Raw genomic sequence first — 14,760 nt, forward strand, 5'->3', positions numbered from 1 at the left:
CTGCTATATATACGGTGTTGTGAGAAACTTTACATAGTGACTTTGGGACAGAAGTATTTGAAGTTAACCCTTTCCCGCCGATGGCATTTTTTGATTTTCGTTTTTGACTCCCCTCCTTCTAAACGCCATAACTTTTTTATTTCTCCGCTCCCAGAGCCATATGAGGTCTTAATTTTTCCTGGGACAAATTTTTCTTCATGATGCCACCATTATTTATTCTATATAATGTACTGGGAAGCAGGGAAAAAATTCAGAATGGGGTGGATTTGAAGAAAAAATGCATTTCTGCGACTTTCTTACGGGCTTTGGTTTTACGGCGTTCACTGTGCAACCAAAATGACATGTCCCTTGTATTCTGTGCTTCGTTACGATTCCGGGGATACCAAATTTATATGGTTTTATTTACATTTTGACCCCTTAAGAAAAATCCAAAACTGTGTTAAAAAATTATTTTTTGAAAAGTCGCCATATTCCAACAGCCGTAACTTTTTTATACGTGCGTGTACGGGGATGTATAGGGCGTCTTTTTTTGCGGGACTGGGTGTACTTTGTAGTTCTACCATTTTTGGGAAATGTTATTGCTTTGATCACTTTTTATTCAAATTTTTAGCAGAATCAAAACAGTGAAAAAATGGCAGTTTGGCACTTTTGACCATTTTTCCCGCTACGGCGTTTACTGAACAGGAAAAATATTTGTATAACTTTGTAGAGCGGGCGATTTAGGACGCGCGGATACCTAACATGTATGTATTTCACAGTTTTTAACTACTTTTATATGTGTTCTAGGGAAAGGGGGGTGATTTGAATTTTTAATCCTTTTTATTTTTTTTTGCATTTATTAGACCGCCTAGGGGTATTGACATGGGTGGGCGGTGTCGCGGATTGTCAGAGTGGTGGGGGCAAACATGGCTGCTCCGGAGCGTTAAAGAGCGCCTCCTGGAGTATCGTTAAGGTGAGGGGCAAAGTGGTAAAGTATATGTATATGTGATTGTGTGGGGTTAGGGGCGAGGCTGTAGAGGGCAATATGAATTTTGTGGCTTGCTATGGTCCAAAGTGTGTGAGATTGCAGAGATGGTGGTGTGAGTTTGGGTTTTGTGGGGGTCCTGGCACAAACGTATGTGCGCTATTGTGACAAAAAGTAGCCTATTGTTTAATCGAGTATAATAACTATGTTTGTGGAAAATTTCAGCCAAATCGGTGGAGCGGTTTTTGCGTGATTGACCGCCAAACATCCGAACATCCAAAGGGTCCTGGGAAAAACGTATGTGCGCTATTGTGACGAAAAGTAGCCTATTGCGCAATCGAGTGTAGGGACTATGTTTGTGGAAAATTTCAGCCAAATCGGGGTCCAAAGTGTGTGAGATTGCAGAGATAGTAGTGTGAGTTTGGGTTTTGTGGGGGTCCTGGGAAAAACGTATGTGCGCTATTGTGACAAAAAGTAGCTTATTGTTTAATTGGGTGTATTAACTATGTTTGTGGAAAATTTCAGCCAAATCGGTCGAGCGGGTTTTCCGTGATTGAGGAACAAACATCCGAACATCCAAACACACAAACCCACAAACTCACAAACTTTCACATTTATAATATTAATAGGATATTAGTATACACACAGCGTATATACAGAAACGAATGCAGATCAAAAAGTTACAATTTGCAATCTACAGTATATCTGGTATATATGCTTTATAAGATAACATAGTCACTGGCTACTAAGCGCGTTGAACATCTCTTTCCAAAACCGTAAGGGTTAAAGAGTTTTACAGAAAAAAACAAAATGATGGCTTCTTAAAACAGCGCCCCCACCAGTCTATAGGGTTTTCTGGTATTATGCCTTTCCCCAATATCTTTCATTGGAACAGAATTGCAGTACCAAAGACATCCCATGATAAGGTGTGGTGCTGTTTGTAGATGAAAGTAACCATGTTTTTGTAATCTTGGATAACCGCTTATGGTTAAGGCCCCACGTAGTGAGCTACAGCCAAAAAACGCTGCAGAAAAGACCGCAGAGCGGAAACACATCATACCTCTATTATACCTGTACAGAAACCACCATAAGACTCCTGGGTTTCTTCCCGCGTTGTGCTGAAGCCGCTGGTTGACCTCAGTGGTCATGTGACTGAGTCCTGATCCTCTTCTTGAGCCCACTGATTGGCCTCAATGGTCACATGACCGCTGAGGCCAATCAGCGGCTTCAGTATAACGCCGGTAGATGCTGCCGGAGCAGATGGACCGGACATGTGGGAGGACACTGGAGCATCAGGGAGCAGGTGAGTATGCTATTTTTTTTCACTGCACCCAGCTAATTTTAAACGTTAAAAAGGTTGTCCCCTTTTGCCTGGACTACCCCTTTAAATATTATGGACCACTAGCAGTTACCCGCGACTTCGTCTGCGGGTTGGCGGTGGCATTGAACTGCATATATGTGTTGTCCCCCCCCCCCCCCATCTCTTGCTCCAGTTCCTTGTCCCCCCATCTCTTCCCCCTAGTTTCGTGTCCCCCCATCTCTGCCCCCAGTTTCTTGTCCCCCCATCTCTAGCCCCAGTTTCTTGTCGCGCCATTGCTGCCCCCAGTTTCTTGGCCCCACATCGCTGCCCCCAGTTTCTTGGCCCCCCATCTGTGTCCCCCATCTCTGCCCCAGCTTCATGTCCCTCCATCTGTGCCCCGAGTTTCTTGTCCCCTCCCATCTCTGCTCCCAGCTTCATGTCCCTCCATCTCTGGCCCCAGTTTCTTGTCCCTCCATCTCTGGCCCCAGTTTCTTGTCCCCCCATCTCTGCCCCCAGCTTCATGTCCCCCTTCTACATCGGCCCCAGTGTAATAGCACTCACCCTGGCCACGCTCCCTCGCTGCTGCTTTCTCCGCTCGCTCAGTGCACATAGTTTTCGGACTGCTGCCTGTGTGTGGCGTCAGGTTGCTATGACGCTGGGCCGCGCTCTGCTGCATCTACGCCACACACAGGCAGCAGCGAGCGAACTATGTGCACTGAGCGGAGAGAGCGGCGGGGGACCGTGGCGAAGGTGAGTGCTACTACACTGAGGTGGATGTAGGAGGGGGACATGAAGCTGGGGAACGTGGTTGATCCCTGGGACACCCCCTCCCCGCTCCCCCCCGGGACACCCCCTTCCCCCTCTGCACTGACCTGTATGTGGCGTGTCGGGTGCAGCAGCCTCCTCCGTCTGCGATGTGTGCAGGTGGCCTAGTTTAGCTGCAGATCCGGGACGATGTGGCTGCCGCCATCTTGTTCACGGTGTTCCTGCTCAATTGGCACACCCACATTGAGCCCCCAACCTATGGTGCCGCAGCCCTGGCTCTATAGCCCGCCCACAGCCTGCCCTGCACCAATAGGAGGTGCGTGGACAGACCAGCGCTGGTGGAATGCCAGCTTCTACAGCCGAGCCCAGAGGTGTCTTTGGAGGGTCACGGTGGTGATTTGGGGTGAGTGACCCACATTTTAAGTAGCCTACTACCTTTTCCTGGCAAATATGTGTGCGTGTGTGAAATTTCCCCAAAATCCATTCAGCCGTTTGGCTGTGATTGAGGAACAAACATCCAAACTCACAAACTTTCACTATAATATTAATAGGATTTATGTTTCATCACTATATGTGCATCATCCTCAGATGAAAGGAACAACCACAGACATCCCAGTTATTTTTGTTTCCAGACTCTCTCAGAGGAATATGAGACTATTTCCCAGGATCATCAGGTAAGTGAAATTTCAAAACACAGTATATTATATTTCTGACATCTCCTGGTGTTAGAGTCTAAGATTTAGTGTACAAAAAGTAAGAGCCCCCCCCCACACACACACACACACACACACACACACACACAGTCTCCAGTGCTTAATAAATCTCAAGGCATGTGTAAGGACCCTGTTTGCAGGACTGGCAAACAAAAGACAACGCCAAAAAGCAGGCGGAATCATCGGCATCCATGATACTTACACACAGTGTAAATAAGGCTGAAAATACCAGCCGTTTATAACACCCCAAAAATCAATGATATGGACTAGAGATGAGCGAACAGTAAAATGTTCGATATTCGTTTCGAATAGCCGCTCAATATTAGACTATTCAAACGAATATCGAACCCCATTATAGTCTATGGGAGAAAATGCTTTGTTTCAGGGGATCCCACCATTCGACTCAGGAGAGTCACCAAGTCCACTAAGACACCTCAGCAAATGATGCCAACACCCTGCAATGCAACTGGGCCAGCAGGGGAAGCATGTCTGGGGGCATCTAACAAGCCCAAGTCACTGTATTATGTCGGGATCCCTGTCAGCTTGCGATATGACTTTTTCCCATAGGAATGCATTGACCAGCGTTGATTGGCCAGTGTACAGCATTCGGCCAATCAACGCTAGTTCTGCTGTAGGAGGCGGAGTCTAAGATCCGTCCACAGCAGTTTCCATTGTGGTCCGATCTCAGATGTAGCAGTGCTGACACAGTACTATACATCGGAGATGAAGCAGAGCTGGGTGTGCGTTCTGCTTGGCTGCATCTCCGGAGTAGTTGAGCTGTGCGCACGGCCCGATGTAGCAGAGCTGGCAGATGCTACATCGGGCCGTGCAGCCAAGCAAAGCGCACGCCCAGCTCTGCTTCATCTGCGATGTAGCAGTGTCTGATGTAGCAGTCCGATGCAGCAGAGCTGAGTGTGTGGCATTGGACACTACTACATTGGAGATGAAGCAGAGCTGGGATTTTAAAGACTATCCTATTCACTATACAGCATGTAGTCCAAAAATTTTTCAATTAACCCCCTCCCCCCACCGGTGTCCACTTACCTGCAGCTCCCTGTTCTTCTTGTAGTATTGTAGAGATGCAGGGAGTAGGCGGGGCTTAATGCAGCTGAAGAGTGTGGGCGGGGAGACGAGAGTGCATCACTCATATCTCCCCTCCCAGTACCTGCCCACACTACTAAGCCCCGCCTTCTCTATAATACTAGTCCCGGGAGGTGGGGGCAGGGCGCTCTGAAGACATGTGGACGGAGGACCGGACCAAGAAGAGGAGCTGGGAGCTGCAGCTATGCAGGTAAGTGGACACCGGTGGGGGTTAATCACTACACAGCATGGGGTCCAAAAATTGAAACAATTTTTGGACTACATGCTGTGTAGTGAATAGGATCGTTTTTAAAATCCAATCTCCGAATGATCGGAAATCGGATTTTAAAAACGATCCTGAAATGTCAAGATCGGCTCAACCCTAAGTGATGGCCAATGTAGCAGTGTCTGATGTAGCAGTCCGATGCAGCAGAGCTGAACCTGCTACACACTCAGCTCTGCTACATCGGACTGCTACATCGGACACTGCTACATCGGCCAGCACTGCTACATCGGAGATGAAGCAGAGCTGGCTGTTTGCTGAGCTCGGCTACTCCAGAGTAGCGGAGCTGAGTGCACGGCCCGGTGTAGCAGTGCTGCTGATGTAGCAGTGTCCAATGTAGCAGTCTGATGCAGCAGAGCTGAGTGTGTAGCAGGTTCAGCTCTGCTTCATCTTGGCATAGGAATGCATCAATGCACCAGCGTTGATTGGCCATACTTCGGCCAATCAACACTGGTCAATGCATTCCTATGGGAAAAAGTCAGCTCGTACATATCGCAAGCTAACGGGGATCCCGACCAGATGGAGCCCCAAAGAGCTAGGTGAGTGACATTCCCCCCTAAATAAAGGTAATCCCTAGCTAACCCTGCCTGTACATCTGTCCCGGTCTCACAGTCACATAGTTCACAGTCCCAAATTAATCGAATGTTAAATCCACCATTCGTCTAAACTGGAGGTCACCTGATTCCGGCCGCCAATTCCTTTTTCCGATTTTTTTTTCGATGCCTCCGTTGTCGTAGTTCTTGTCCCACCTCCCCTGCACAGTTATTGGTGCAAAAAATGCGCCAGGGAAGGTGGGAGGGGATACAAATTTTTACTGCGTTTGCCTCATGGTATTCGATTGGAATCAAATACCTCGAACGGCTTGATATTCGATCGAATATGTACTTGATCGAACGGTGTTCGCTCATCTCTATTTAAGATATAAGAAGTATTTATTTAGTAAAGCATGTATTATTAAATGTAGAGCAGGTAATACAACAATAGTCATTGAAACACAAATTATTTATTCCAAACTAATTAACAAAATAAATTGGTACTTAAGGTGATATTCTTTAGCATCTACTTCCATAACATCGTCATTTTTTTTCCACACTAGTCCTGTGTATGTGTCCGTTGTAGTTTAAGTAGTTGCGGCTATTTTTAATTTGTTCAGTGACTGTGAAACTTCTTCTATCCTTTCACGAGTCCACAAAGGTGTTTTCTTTATCATGCCGTTTGTTCAAAACTAGAGATGAGTGAACAATAAAATATTCGATATTCATTTCGAATAGCCCCTCAATATTCGACTATTCGAACGAATATCGAATCCCATTATAGTCTATGGGGGAAAAAAAGCTTTGTTTCAGGGGAAATTATTATTATTATTATTATTTATTTATATAGCACCATTAATTCCATGGTGGCACAGTGGGGTAGAGGGCCCTGCCCGCGAGGGCTTACAATCTATGAGGGAAGGGGGTAGAGACAGAAGGAGAGGGGGAGACTGTACAGATGGCAGTGCGGTGATAGTGTTATTGGGGGGTGTAGGCCTTCCTGAATAGGGGAGTCTTCAGGGCCTTCTTGAAGCCTGTGATTGTGGGGGTCAGTCTTATGTGTCGTGGTAAGGAGTTCCAGAGTATGGGGGATGCACGGGAGAAATCTTGGAGACGGTTGTGTGAGGAGCGGATGAGGGCAGAGCGGAGCAGGAGGTCATTGGAGGATCTCAGGTTACGTGTGGGCAGGTAGCGGGAGATGAGGTCAGAGATATATGGAGGGGACAGGTTGTGGATGGCTTTGTATGTTAGCGTTAGTAGCTTGAACTCAATTCGCTGGGCTATGGGTAACCAGTGGAGGGACTGGCAGAGGGGAGCAGCCGATGAAGATCGGGGGGTGAGGTGGATTAAGCGAGCAGCGCAGTTTAAGGTGGACTGGAGGGGGGCGAGGGTGTTAGCTGGGAGTCCATGGAGAAGGGTGTTGCAGTAATCTAGGCGGGAGATTATGAGGGCCTGGACGAGCATCTTGGTAGTTTCCGGGGTGAGAAAGGAGCGGATTCGGTGGATGTTCTTGAGTTGGAGGCGGCAGGAGGTGTTGAGGGCTTGATCGTGTGACTTGAAGAATAGGTCAGAGTCCAGGGTTACCCCAAGGCATCGGGCCTGTGGGACAGGGGTAAGAGGGGTTCCATTAACTATGATAGATGGGTCAGGTGGTGGGGCCATACAGGATGGGCTGAAGATGATAAACTCAGTTTTCTCCATGTTGAGTTTGAGAAAGCGGGAGGAGAGGAAGGAGGCTACGGCTGCTAAACAATTCTGGAATTCTGGCCAGCAGGGAGGTAATGTCTGGTCCAGAGATATATATTTGGGTGTCATCGGCATAGCAGTGGTACTGAAAGCCATGAGATTCTATGAGTTGGCCCAGGCCAAGGGTGTAGATGGAGAACAGGAGGGGTCCTAGGACAGAGCCCTGGGGGACACCTACAGAGAGAGGGCGAGGTGAGGAGGTGGTGTGCGAGTGGGAGACGCTGAATGTGCGGTCGGTGAGGTATGAGGAGATCCAGGAATGGGCCAGGTCTGAGATACCAAGGGATGAGAGAATTTCTAACAGGAGGGAGTGGTCAACTGTGTCAAAGGCAGAGGAGAGGTCGAGGAGGAGGAGGACAGAGTAATGGCGCTTGGCTTTGGCGGTTAGCAGGTCATTGGTGACTTTTGTTAGGGCAGTTTCAGTGGAGTGCCGGGGTCTGAAGCCTGACTGAAGTCTGTCAAAGAGCAGGTTGGATGAGAAATAGGAGGAGAGTTCGGAGTGGACGTGTTGCTCAAGAAGTTTTGAGGCGTACGGGAGCAGAGAGATGGGACGATAGTTGGCAGGAGAGGACGGGGCGAGGGACGGTTTCTTAAGTATAGGAGTGACAGTGGCGTGTTTGAAGGCTGAGGGGAAGGATCCATTGGTTAGGGATAGATTGAAGAGATGGGTTAGGGCTGGAGTAATGACTTCAGCGAGTTTGGGGATGAAATGTGACTGAATCGGGTCGAGCGCACAGGAGGTGAGGTGGGATTTGGAGATGAGGGAGGAGTTTTTCGTCAGTTATGGAGGAGAAACAAGTCAGGGATGAGGAACAGTAAGTAGTTGGGTAGAGGGGTTGTCGGGGGAGTAGGGTGAGGCTGTTTTTGATGGTGTCAGTTTTAGTTTTAAAGTAAGAGGCAAAGTCGTCAGCTGAGATAAGTGATGTCGGAGGGGGGGCGGGAGGACGGAGGAGGGAGTTGAAGGTGGAGAATAGCTGTTTGGGGTTGCGAGAGAGTGAAGATATGAGTGTGGTGAAGTAGACCTGCTTTGCGGAGGTGAGTGTGTTCTTAAATGAGAGAACTGCCTCTTTGTACCTGAGGAAATCCTCCTTGGAGTGGCTTTTCCAGAGGCGTTCTGCAACCTGCGAGGCACGTCTCAGTTTTTTAGTCAGGTCAGTGTGCCAGGGTTGTCTATTGATCGGTCGGGCTCTGGTGTATGTGTAGGGGGCCACAGAATCAAGGGCTGAGGTAATGGTGGTATTATAGAAGGCAGCAGCGGCATCTGTGTCCTGGAGTGAGGAGATGTCAGCGAGTGGTAGGAGAGAGTCTGAGAGGCTGCAGGTGTCAAGGCGGTTGAGGTTCCTGTGGGGGCGTGTTGGTTTAGAGGTTGGGGTGTCTGTGGAAGGAGAGTCACCAAGTCCACTATGACACCCCAGGAAATGATGACAACACCTCTGGAATGAAACTGGGACAGCAGAGGAAGCATGTCTGGGGGCATCTAACATGCCCAAGTCACTATATTACGCCACTAATAATGCGGGAGCTGACTTTTTCCCATAGGAATGCATTGACCAGCGTTGATTGGCTGAATGTTATACAGTGTACAGCATTCGGCCAATCATCGCTGGTTCTGCTGGAGGAGGCGGAGTCTAAGATCGGTCCACAGCAGTCTCCATTGTGGTCCGATCTTAGATGTAGCAGAGTTCAGCGCACAGCTCTGCTACATCTCAGGTATAGCAGAGTTCAGCACACAGCTCAACTCTGCTATACCTGAGATGTAGTAGAGCTCTGTGCTGAACTACATCTGCTACAACTGAGATCGGACTACAATGGAGACTGCTCTGGACCAATCTTAGACTCCGCCTCCTCCGGCAGAACCAGAGTTGATTGGCCAAATGCTGTACACTGTATGGCATTCGGTCAATCAACGCTGGTCAATGCATTCCTATGGGAAAAAGTCAGCTCCCGCTGTGCGCTGCTCTCTGCTATACCTGAGATGTAGCAGAGCCCGTGCACTAAACTCTGCTACATCTGAGATCGGACCACAATGGAGACTGCTATGGACCGATCTTAGACTCCGCCTCCTCACAGAGTAGAACCAGCGTTGATTGGCCAATGCTGTACACTGTATGGCATTCGGCCAATCAACGCTGGTCAATGCACTCCTATGAGAAAATGGCAGCTCCCACATAACGCAAGCTGCCAAGGATCCCGACTAGCATATGGTGGACTGTCACAAGATGTGCTTGCAGGTGAACTTTGAAAGTAATGAGACCTTGCCAGCCAGAGCTAAATGCGAGAGTAAGTAAAATGCAAACACATTGTGACAGCGCACCATATGCTAGTCGGGACCGCTGGCAGCTAGCGGTATGGGGGAGATGACTTTTTTCCATAGGAATGCATTGACCGTACTCTTGCATATTGGTGCAAAAAAATCGCCAGGGAAGGTGGGAGGGGATACAAATTTTTAGTGTGTTTGCCGCGTGGTATTTGATTGGAATCGAATACCTCGAACAGCCTGATATTTGATTGAATACCAATTCGATCAAACGCCTTTCGCTCATATCTATTCAAAACACGTCCTGATTAGAGATGAGCGAACACTATTCAGAACAGCCGTTCCGAATAGCACGCTCCCATAGAAATGAATGGAAGCTACGTCCATTCATTTCTATGGGAGCGTGCTATTTGAAACGGCTGTTCTGAATAGTGTTCGCTCATCTCTAGTCCTGATAGTTTCATTAAACTGTTCTTCAGATACAAATTTGGTCAGAGTTTGTTGTTTTGTTTTTTTTTATATCTGAACCCATTTTTCATGTGCGGCACATTTTCAGACCCCCGAGTATAATAATCGTTGGCCCAGGGGAGGGGAGGGAACATAATAAACACTGTTACTTACCTCTCTGGGATCCGATGTTACTCCCAGGAGGCTTCGAGCTCATATGGTAATGTCCCAGACGTCACGTGGTCTGGGATATTAGTAGTAGTAATAGTGGGAAGACGTCTCCTGTGAGTATTACTGCACAAAATATTACTGCATTGTCTGAGGCGGGCGATCAAAACAACAACCCCCCCCCCCCCCCCCGGACTCAATACGGGGGAGGGGGGCGTCTTTTGATCGTCTGCCTCAGGCAGCAGAGAGGCTAGGTTCACCACTGCAGAGACAGATTATAGCGATGGCGCCAAGGAGTCGCTACTATAAAGGGCCTGCACCACCACACACAAACATTTCACAAACACTATATAAACATCACACAGACATCACACATACACCAACCCACAAGCACAACACCACAGAAATCCCACAACGCACAACACAAACACCAGACCACTCTTGACACACATAACACAAACACCACCCTACAAATACCACATACACCCATAAATATCACATGCACACCACAAACATGCACGAACGCAAACACACTCAGATGGATGCACACTACGCACATGGACGAACAGAGCACATGCATACTTGCACACAACTACTGCACACATGGACACTTAAACTGTGCGCGCACAATCACATGCGCATATACACGGACTACACATGTGCATGCACACACGTATACATACACATGGGTCACACTCGTGCACACATATGCACATACATGGACCAAACACGTGCATGCACACACGCATACATACATATGGATCACACACGTGTACACACACACACGTCTGGTCTCCTTAGTGGCTGCTTGCACACTACAGTATTTTTCACAACAAATTAATACAACGCCAAAATAATAAAAAATTTAAAGTGGAACTAAAGATTTCCTGCAGCCCTGACAATGTCAGTCTCGGTGTGGCACTGAAAATGTTACTTTAGCATAAAAAACAATGTCACATATTATTCAGGAGTGAAGCCGCCGGGTCTTCTACTAGCACATAATAAAACAATAGATTTCTATTCCGTATCGCCAAACAATAGGTAACGTGATAAATAATATGGCGCCATTACTTATTTTAGGATAGACACCTCCTGCCCGGCTACGGGAGGATTCTACCTCCGGCTTCCACTGAAGTGAATGGGAGCAGGAAGTCTCTACTATCAGCAGAAACAGCTTCTTGTGGTGGGAGCTGCTGTGTGAATAGAGGCCAAACCATAGACTGCGTTAGTTGTGTGACCTATAACATGGACTAGATCACGTGACACCTGCTCATACTCAAGGCTGAGCCACACCTCCTCACATGTGATCGGTCACATGATTGTGACATCACCAAAGGTCCTTTAGCTGCTAAAGTAGTAGAGCCTGAAGCCTGACTCCTCCCACACCTATGACGTCAGCTCAGGTCCTTCAGTTGGTCAGGCATCTCCTGCTCAGGGTAAATGGGAGTTGTATCCATTGTTGTTCCTGTAATGTCTTCTATCGTCCATGTCTGCTGTATAGTACAGTGTACAGTGTATAGTACTGGCTGGTATAGGATGTCAGTATGGTGCTGTGTATAGCTATACTAGATGTTTACACGTATAGTGTGTACTATATACAGAATATATTGTGTATATGTTAGGATTGTACTGTATATACTTGTAGCTATGTTATATACTGAGGAGACCCCGGAGTATAATAATACCACCAGCTCTAGCAGGGAGGAGGGCTCTTGGGAGGATATAAGGGAGCCTAAACACGGAGTAAACACACATGTATTTTTGCAGAACACACGTGTAAAAGTAAGACTCCCATTGACTTCAATGACATTTTACAGGCATATTTTTACACGTGTAAAAAATGTCATTGAAGTTAATGGGAGTCTTATTTTTACACGTGTGTTCTGCAAAAATACATGTGTGTTTACTCCGTGTGAAGGTTCCTTAATACTGTGTGGGGAACACTGAGAAGATATAATAATGTGCGGGGGCCACTGCAGAGCATATTATACTGTGCGGGGGCCACTGCAGAGCATATTATACTGTGTGGGGGCCACTGCAGAGCATATTATACTGTGTGTGAGCCACTGCGGAGCATATTATACTGTGTGGGGGCCACTGCAGAGCATATTATACTGTGTGTGAGCCACTGCGGAGCATATTATACTGTGTGGGGGCCACTGCAGAGCATATTATACTGTGTGTGAGCCACTGCGGCGCATATTATACTGTGTGTGAGCCACTGCGGCGCATATTATACTGTGTGTGAGCCACTGCGGAGCATACTATACTGTGTGTGAGCCACTGCAGAGCATATTATACTGTGTGGGGGCCACTGCAGAGCATATTATACTGTGTGTGAGCCACTGCGGCGCATATTATACTGTGTGTGAGCCACTGCGGCGCATATTATACTGTGTGTGAGCCACTGCGGAGCATACTATACTGTGTGTGAGCCACTGCGGAGCATATTATACTGTGTGGGGGCCACTGCAGAGCATATTATACTGTGTGGGGGCCACTGTGGAGCATATTATACTGTGCGGGGGCCACTGCGGAGCATATTATACTGTGTGGGGGCCACTGCAGAGCATATTATACTGTGTGTGAGCCACTGCGGAGCATATTATACTGTGTGGGGGCCACTGCAGAGCATATTATACTGTGTGGGGGCCACTGCAGAGCATATTATACTGTGTGTGAGCCACTGCGGAGCATACTATACTGTGTGTGAGCCACTGCGGAGCATATTATACTGTGTGGGGGCCACTGCAGAGCATATTATACTGTGTGGGGGCCACTGTGGAGCATATTATACTGTGCGGGGGCCACTGCAGAGCATATTATACTGTGTGTGAGCCACTGCGGAGCATATTATACTGTGTGGGGGCCACTGCGGAGCATATTATACTGTGTGTGAGCCACTGCGGCGCATATTATACTGTGTGTGAGCCACTGCGGCGCATATTATACTGTGTGTGAGCCACTGCGGAGCATACTATACTGTGTGTGAGCCACTGCGGAGCATATTATACTGTGTGGGGGCCACTGCAGAGCATATTATACTGTGTGGGGGCCACTGTGGAGCATATTATACTGTGTGTGAGCCACTGCGGCGCATATTATACTGTGTGTGAGCCACTGTGGAGCATATTATACTGTGTGTGAGCCACTGTGGAGCATATTATACTGTGTGGGGGCCACTGCGGAGCATATTATACTTTGTGTGAGCCACTGCGGAGCATATTATACTTTGTGTGAGCCACTGTGGAGCATATTATACTGTGTGGGGGCCACTGCGGAGCATATTATACTGTGTGAGCCACTGCAGAGCATATTATACTTTGTGTGAGCCACTGCAGAGCATATTATACTTTGTGTGAGCCACTGCAGAGCATATTATACTGTGTCAGGGCCACTGTGGAGCACGTAATTCTGTGTGTGGGCCACTGTGGAGCACGTAATACTGTGTGGGGGGCCACTATGGAGTATGTAATACTGTGTGGGGGCCACTGTGGAGCACGTAATACTGTGTGGGGGCCACTGTGGAGCACGCAATACTGTGTGGGGGCCACTGTGGAGCACGTAATACTGTGTGGGGGTTACTGTGTAGCACGTAATACTGTGTGGGGGCCACTGTGGAGCACGTAATACTGTGTGGGGGCCACTGTGGAGCACGTAATATTGTGTGGGGGCCACTGTGGAGCACGTAATACTGTGTGGGGGCCACTGTGGAGCACGTAATACTGTGTGGGGGCCACTGTGGAGCACGTAATACTGTGTAGGAGCCACTGTGGAGCACGTAATACTGTCGTATTTTTGATATCTGCTGTTGTGGGTGCTATAGTTGTATTCCTTTCAAGTATCTTAGATGGCGCTACAGCACCCTTAACCATCATAAAAGTATATTACCGCTGCATCTAGCTCACATGTAAACTTGGATGTAGATTTACTCTGGTTGCACGGAGCAAGCCCCGGACTATATGAGGCTGATAAACATCCAAAATCCACAAAAATACATCCTGCAAACTGAAGTATAAAATATAACTTTTACTTCATTATTCGGATAACAAAAGACATCTTACATATTCCAAGAACAAAAGAAGACACCAGAGCTGCTTACGCGTTTCAGGACATGTTGTTACGTCCCTTACTCCTAGCATAATGAAACAAACATCAGATTAGCATATAGTGTATAACCACACCCAAAAGGAATTAACCCTATTGATTCCTAAAAGAATTCAACAGAGGTTCCACGATAGAAAATCGCAACATGTGAACATGATATTAAAAAACAAACCACTATAGTAAGTTATATCTCATCCGCAAATGTCCATATGTGACAACAGAGCACATTAAAGCACATTATTACAATTGCCAGTCCAGGCCCGTCTGCGGATCTATTGACCCAAGTAGCAGCATGTGACTCTACAGTATAATGCCATTTTATTTATATTTTTCTCTGAGGAATTTCTTTTTTAACTTCGTTCTTCATTTGTGAGAATGTATACTTCATATAGGCTTT

The 14,760-nt window shown here is 47.5% G+C and overlaps 1 protein-coding gene across 1 annotated transcript in view; it reads left to right on the forward strand.

Annotated features, from left to right (window-relative positions):
• Positions 1 to 14,760, forward strand: part of LOC142186402 (uncharacterized) — a 214,353-nt gene that overhangs the window by 98,340 nt on the left and 101,253 nt on the right. The gene's annotated exons all lie outside the window — the stretch shown is intronic.

This window comes from Leptodactylus fuscus, assembly GCF_031893055.1.
Source record: "Leptodactylus fuscus isolate aLepFus1 chromosome 10 unlocalized genomic scaffold, aLepFus1.hap2 SUPER_10_unloc_1, whole genome shotgun sequence".
NCBI classification, from domain to species: Eukaryota; Metazoa; Chordata; class Amphibia; order Anura; family Leptodactylidae; genus Leptodactylus; species Leptodactylus fuscus.